Here is a 6,000-nt window from a genome sequence, read left to right on the forward strand (position 1 = left end):
ATCTTGCTGCCTTTCCAATGAAGCAAGTTTAATTCAGTAATAGGTGAAAAACCATCCCTACAAAGGTGTTAATCAGAGACTTGGCTTTGTGGACACTTTTCAGAGAGCAAATTTGTTAGCATAAACATAAAATCAGAAAATGAAGAGCTGTTTCGTCACTAAATTGGACTTTTCTGCCAGCATAATTTTTTTTCTCTGCAACCCACTGCTAAATTGTGCTTCCTAGCTGTTTTTTTATAAAATCACTTAATCAAATCTAACTCTGATTACATCAGAGAAGGCCAGGTACCCTACACCATAAGAGGGGGTTTGAATTTTTGACTTGTCTATTTAAAGATCACCAAAATCTGATTACAAGGTCAATTACATCCCTGGGTGGGATTGAACCACCAACCTTTTGGTTAATAGCCAAACATGCTAACCGATTGCGCCACATAGACACCTTGCAAAAGTAGATACTGACAAAGGCTAATAAGCATTTATCTAGAACGTTTCCTAGAAAAACTTTAAAAAGTCAATAATCTGGAGAATTTTTGTAAGAAACACATTGGTACTTTCCCATGATGAGTGAGTGCTTCAGGATCTCTTTCACTTACATGGGCTATTAACCAAAAGGTTGGTGGTTCAATCCCACCCAGGGATGTAATTGACCTTGTGATCAGATTTTGGTGATCTTTAAGTAGACAAGTCAAAATTTCAAACCCCCTCTTATGGTGTAGGGTACCTGGCCTTCTCTGACGTAATCAGAGTTAGATTTAATTAAGTGATTTTATAAAAAACAGCTAGGAAGCACAATTTAGCAGTGGGTTGCAGAGAAAAAAATAACATTTTAAACCTACCGGTAAATTTTTTTTCTCGTAGTCCGTAGAGGATGATGGGGACTCCGTAAGGACCATGGGGGATAGACGGGCTCCGCAGCAGACATGGGCACTTTAAGAAAGACTTTAGATCTGGGTGTGCACTGGCTCCTCCCTCTATGCCCCTCCTCCATACCTCAGTTAGAGAAACTGTGCCCAGAGGAGACGGACAGTACGAGGAAATGATTTTTGTTAATCCAAGGTCAAGATTCATACCAGCCACACCAATCACACCGTATAACTTGTGATATACAACCCAGTTAACAGTATGAAAACAACATAGCATCAGTCCAAGACCGATGAAAACTAACATATAACCCTTATGTAAGCAATAACTATATACAAGTCTTGCAGAAGTAGTCCGCACTTGGGACGGGCACCCAGCATCCTCTACGGACTACGAGAAAAAGATTTACCGGTAGGTTTAAAATCTTATTTTCTCTTACGTCCTAGAGGATGCTGGGGACTCCGTAAGGACCATGGGGATTATACCAAAGCTCCCAAACGGGCTCCTGCGGATGACTCTGCAGCACCGATTGAGCAAACAGGAGGTCCTCCTCAGCCAGGGTATCAAACTTATAGAACTTTGCAAAGGTGTTTGAACCCGACCAAGTAGCAGCTCGGCACAGCTGTAGTGCCGAGACCCCTCGGGCAGCTGCCCAAGAAGAGCCCACCTTCCTAGTGGAATGGGCCTTGACTGAATTAGGCAACGGCAATCCCGCCATAGAATGCGCCTGCTGAATCGTGTTACAGATCCAGAGAGCAATAGTCTGATTTGAAGCAGGGGTGCCAATCTTGTTGGCTGCATACAGGACAAACAGTGCTTCTGTTTTTCTGACTCTAGCCGTTCTGGCCACGTAAATTTTCAAAGCCCTGACCACATCAAGGGACTCGGAATCCTCCAAGTCACGCGTAGCCACAGGCACCACAATAGGTTGGTTCATATGAAAGGATGAGTCCACTTTTAGCAGGAATTGAGGACGGGTCTGCAATTCCGCTCTATCCATATGGAAAACCAGATAGGGGATTTTATGTGATAAAGCTGCTAATTCCGACACTCACCTAGCGGAAGCCAAGGCTAATAACATGACCACCTTCCAAGTGAGATATTTAAACTCCACCATTTTAAGTGGTTCAAACCATAACCTTAACACCACGTTAAGGTCCCAAGGGACCACCGGAGGTACAAAAGGAGGCTGAATATGCAGTACTCCCTTCACAAAAGTTTGTACTTACTTCAGAAAGAGAGGCCAATTCCTTTTGAAAGAAAATGGATAAGGCCAAAATCTGAACCTTAATAGAGCCTTATTTTAGGCCCAAATTCACTCCAGTTTGTAGGAAGTGAAGGAAGTGGCCCAGGTGGAATTCTTACGTATGAGCATTCCTGGCCTCACACAAAGAAACATATTTTCGCCATATACAGTGATAATGTTTAGATGTCACGTCCTTCCTAGCCTTTATTAGCGTAGGAATGACCTCATCTGGAATACCCTTTTCCGCTAGGATCCGGCGTTCAACCGCCATGCCGTCAAACGCAGCCGCGGTAAGTCTTGGAACAGACAGGGCCCCTGTTGCAACAGGTCCTGTCTTAGAGGAAGTGGCCACGGATCTTCTGTGAGCATTTCCTGCAGATCTGGATACCAGGTCCTTCGCGGCCAATCTGGAACAATGAGAATTGTTCTTACTCCTCTTTTTCTTACTATTATCAACACCTTGGGTATGAGAGGTAGAGGAGGAAATACATAGACCGACCGGAACACCCACGGTGTCACTAGGGCGTCTACAGCTACTGCCCGAGGGTCTCTTTACCTGGTGCAATACCTCTGTAGCTTTTTGTTGAGGCGGGACGCCATCATGTCTATCTGGAACAGTCCCCACCGACTTGCAATCTGTGCGAAGACTTCCTGATGGAGTCCCCACTCTCCTGGATGTAGGTCGTGTCTGCTGAGGAAGTCTGCATCCCAGTTGTCCACTCCCGGAATGAACACTGCTGACAGTGCGCTTTGATAAAGCTAAATATTTATCTTATTTAAAACCCTTTGTGAGGTCTAAGAACACTGTACGCTATTTGCGTATGGAGTACCGTAAGGGTACGCTCGTTGCGTAACAATCGCTTAGCCGTGGTCGAGACGCTCAAGCGTCACGTTCGCTCACGGCCAAGAGATCACAGGCAGGCACGCTATTGGCTGCTGACTAACGTAATGGTTCGCTATAGCGTAACGGACGCTGTATCGGGAGCGGGCTGCTCGAGCGATACAGACGCTCACGAGAATACGCTGTTGGTATCGGGCACACTTATAGGTGAGCGACTACCGTAATGCTACGCTATCAGCGTAGCGGATGCTCGAGACCACGAGGAGATCACGAGCGGCGCCGACGCTCACAATGTTAAACCTTTATGTCTAAACCACAAACAATGTAATTTGCTGTAAAACCTTAGTGTAGAGATAGGGTGTAAATGCAACACTGTATAACCTTATTAACTCAAAAGCTGTTCGAGCGTCACCGACGCTCTGAGAATACTTAACACTATAAGAAATACACAAATACCGTGCTTAGGGTCCAACGCCTAATATATATATTATGAATGTTATACTTGCAAAAGAATTAATACAATACAAGTCATACACTACAATATAACATAGACTAACTAACCAGGTAACTACACAGTAAATACAATACAAGTACGTTTAAGAGAAAATGAGAGAAAGAGAAGAGAGAGAGAGAAAGATATGGCCCATAATAACAAGAAAAGACAATATGATTACGGAGAAAACTTACGCACAAAGGAAACGATCGCATGCGCCTCTGGACATCCAGCTCCCGATTTTCAGCAATGATAACCGATGAAGAGTGAGTGCTGGATGTGATCGGCCTGTCTATTTATGCCCCACACACAATACAATTCAATGGTCCCTACAATCTCATTGTTCATTGGACACAGGAATTCGTCTTCGCATTATAACAAAAGGTCATAGGTTGATTCATACAGGTGGGCTGTGACTATTTCCAACAGCTCAGGTGGGAGGGAAACTGGGTTTCCCGCCGCATGGATAAGTAAGTGCAAATACAGTAAATGTTCATAAACTTCTTATGTCCATAACTATTCGCACGAGCGATTGATCCGCTTCAAACCAACATCGGAATATTGCTAATTAAATACTCTTCCGATGGATACTAAACACCACTGTATTACTCCTGTCTGACCCTTCGTATCAAACAATGAGGGATCTCTCTGTCCAGGAACATACTACATTAACTAAACTTTCAGAATCTATCAAAGGGACCATAATCTACAAAATGCATTATATGGTGAAAATATGTAACGAAAGAGTCGCCCGCTAGACGCACACAATCTCTACCGTAAATGTGCATACCGTGCGCCTGCGGGTGCCCGCAACAGCGAGTATGCGCACGCACGGGAGAGCGCACGCATGCGCAGCAGGGACACATATGAGGTGCAAATATGGCAGTGTGCATCGTGATATTTTTCTGACTTTGACAGTCCACCCTTTGGCAGTCAACAATAACTGCCACTTCCTAAAACATTTCAAAAAGAGAAAAATATATGTCAGGGGTTAATACATTTACATGGTTGGGTAGGGGAGGAGAGGAGAAGGTAGGAAAAGGGTATGACCTAGTGAGATAGCAGAAGCATGTGTGTATGAATCCATGTTTGGGGGGTCATGTATCATCGTGCCGTACGTGTTTTAAATCAAGCTTCGAGGTATTGCGAAGTATACATTTGAATTCCTTCTTATCCCGTGGTACGGGTCTGTGGATGGGCTGTCAAACTTTACCGAGCTTTTTTCGGATTTTGGTTGTAACAAAAATGGGGAGCACATTTTAGTTGATGATACATGAATGGGGGAATATGTGATTGCTGATATCTGTGCCTGTATTCCCTATACTATGTGTGTAATTACCTGAAGGTTGTAGAGATGAAGAAAATACATAATTACGGTAAATGCAGTGGTATTCTATGTCAGGTTAATGAACATTCGTCGATTGAGGTCTTGTTTGGTGTCTGTTGAATGCAGTCTTCTTTGTGCTTTTGCCCATAAGGTGCGAGCAAAAAGCTTTGTCAATGTCCATAGATTTACAAAAGTGTTGGGCTAGCGTAATTTTAAAATTTCTAGGGAAACTGGGGATCTATGGCATAGTTCATCAAAAATCTGTGTATAAGGTTGTCAAAACTTCTTCTTTAATCCATCTGTTGTCTGTATATCGGCTCATCAAATTCCTCGTCCAAGTGGGTCTTTTTACCTCAGAGGAAAACGGAAAAACAGGTGAAAGAAACGGACCGTAGAAATCGCATTACAATTCCCTCACTCCTTAAACTCATCACCCTGGTACTTCGTTTGCACTTCGTTAAAGCCTGACCGCATCTAAATATCAAGCCAATCGTTATGATAACACCTAAGATACATAGGAGAAACTTCCCTACATCCGTTATAACTCCTTGAGCCCATTCTCCTAAACCGGAGAACCAATTTCGCGGGTTCAACCATGACACCCAACTAGTCAGCTCATTACTCACAGCAGCAAGGGTGAGATTGTGTCTCCTGCGAAATTCCCACTTCAATTGGAGAATATCGTCCATCTTTTGGTCTATGACCTCGACCGGGTCCTCGGTACTATTCGTTATATATGTGCAGCATTTCACGCCGTACTGCGTTGCCAGTGTGACACAATATTCACCTGTTACTGCTGTGAGATAATTGAGAATCATTCTATGCTGAACTAGTTCTGTTTTATAAGCTTGAAGTTCTCTTCCAGTATACCTAAACGTGTCATCATACATTTCTGTGATATTGTCTAACAAATTTGCGAGCGCAGATATGTATTTATAATTCAACACTCCTCTGGCGGTGCGAGTGAGGTCTAACGCAAGTAGAAACTGAATCCCGGTGGATTCATGGATCATGTCAGAGGCCGGGTGCTCTGTTCTTTCTATCAGGTGCCGTTTAACTACGTGCTCGTAATGGGTGTGAGTATAAGGAGTTTGGGCAACACGGTGTATGTCTTTCATTTTGGCATGTGATACAGTCATTACCTCAGGCAATACTTTTCCAATATAACACAATCCTTCAGAGTTTGGGGCAAGCCACTTATACGCCTTCCTCCCGCATATGAAATATGC

The sequence above is a fragment of the Pseudophryne corroboree genome, unplaced genomic scaffold (assembly GCF_028390025.1).
Source record: "Pseudophryne corroboree isolate aPseCor3 unplaced genomic scaffold, aPseCor3.hap2 scaffold_449, whole genome shotgun sequence".
NCBI lineage: Eukaryota > Metazoa > Chordata > Amphibia > Anura > Myobatrachidae > Pseudophryne > Pseudophryne corroboree.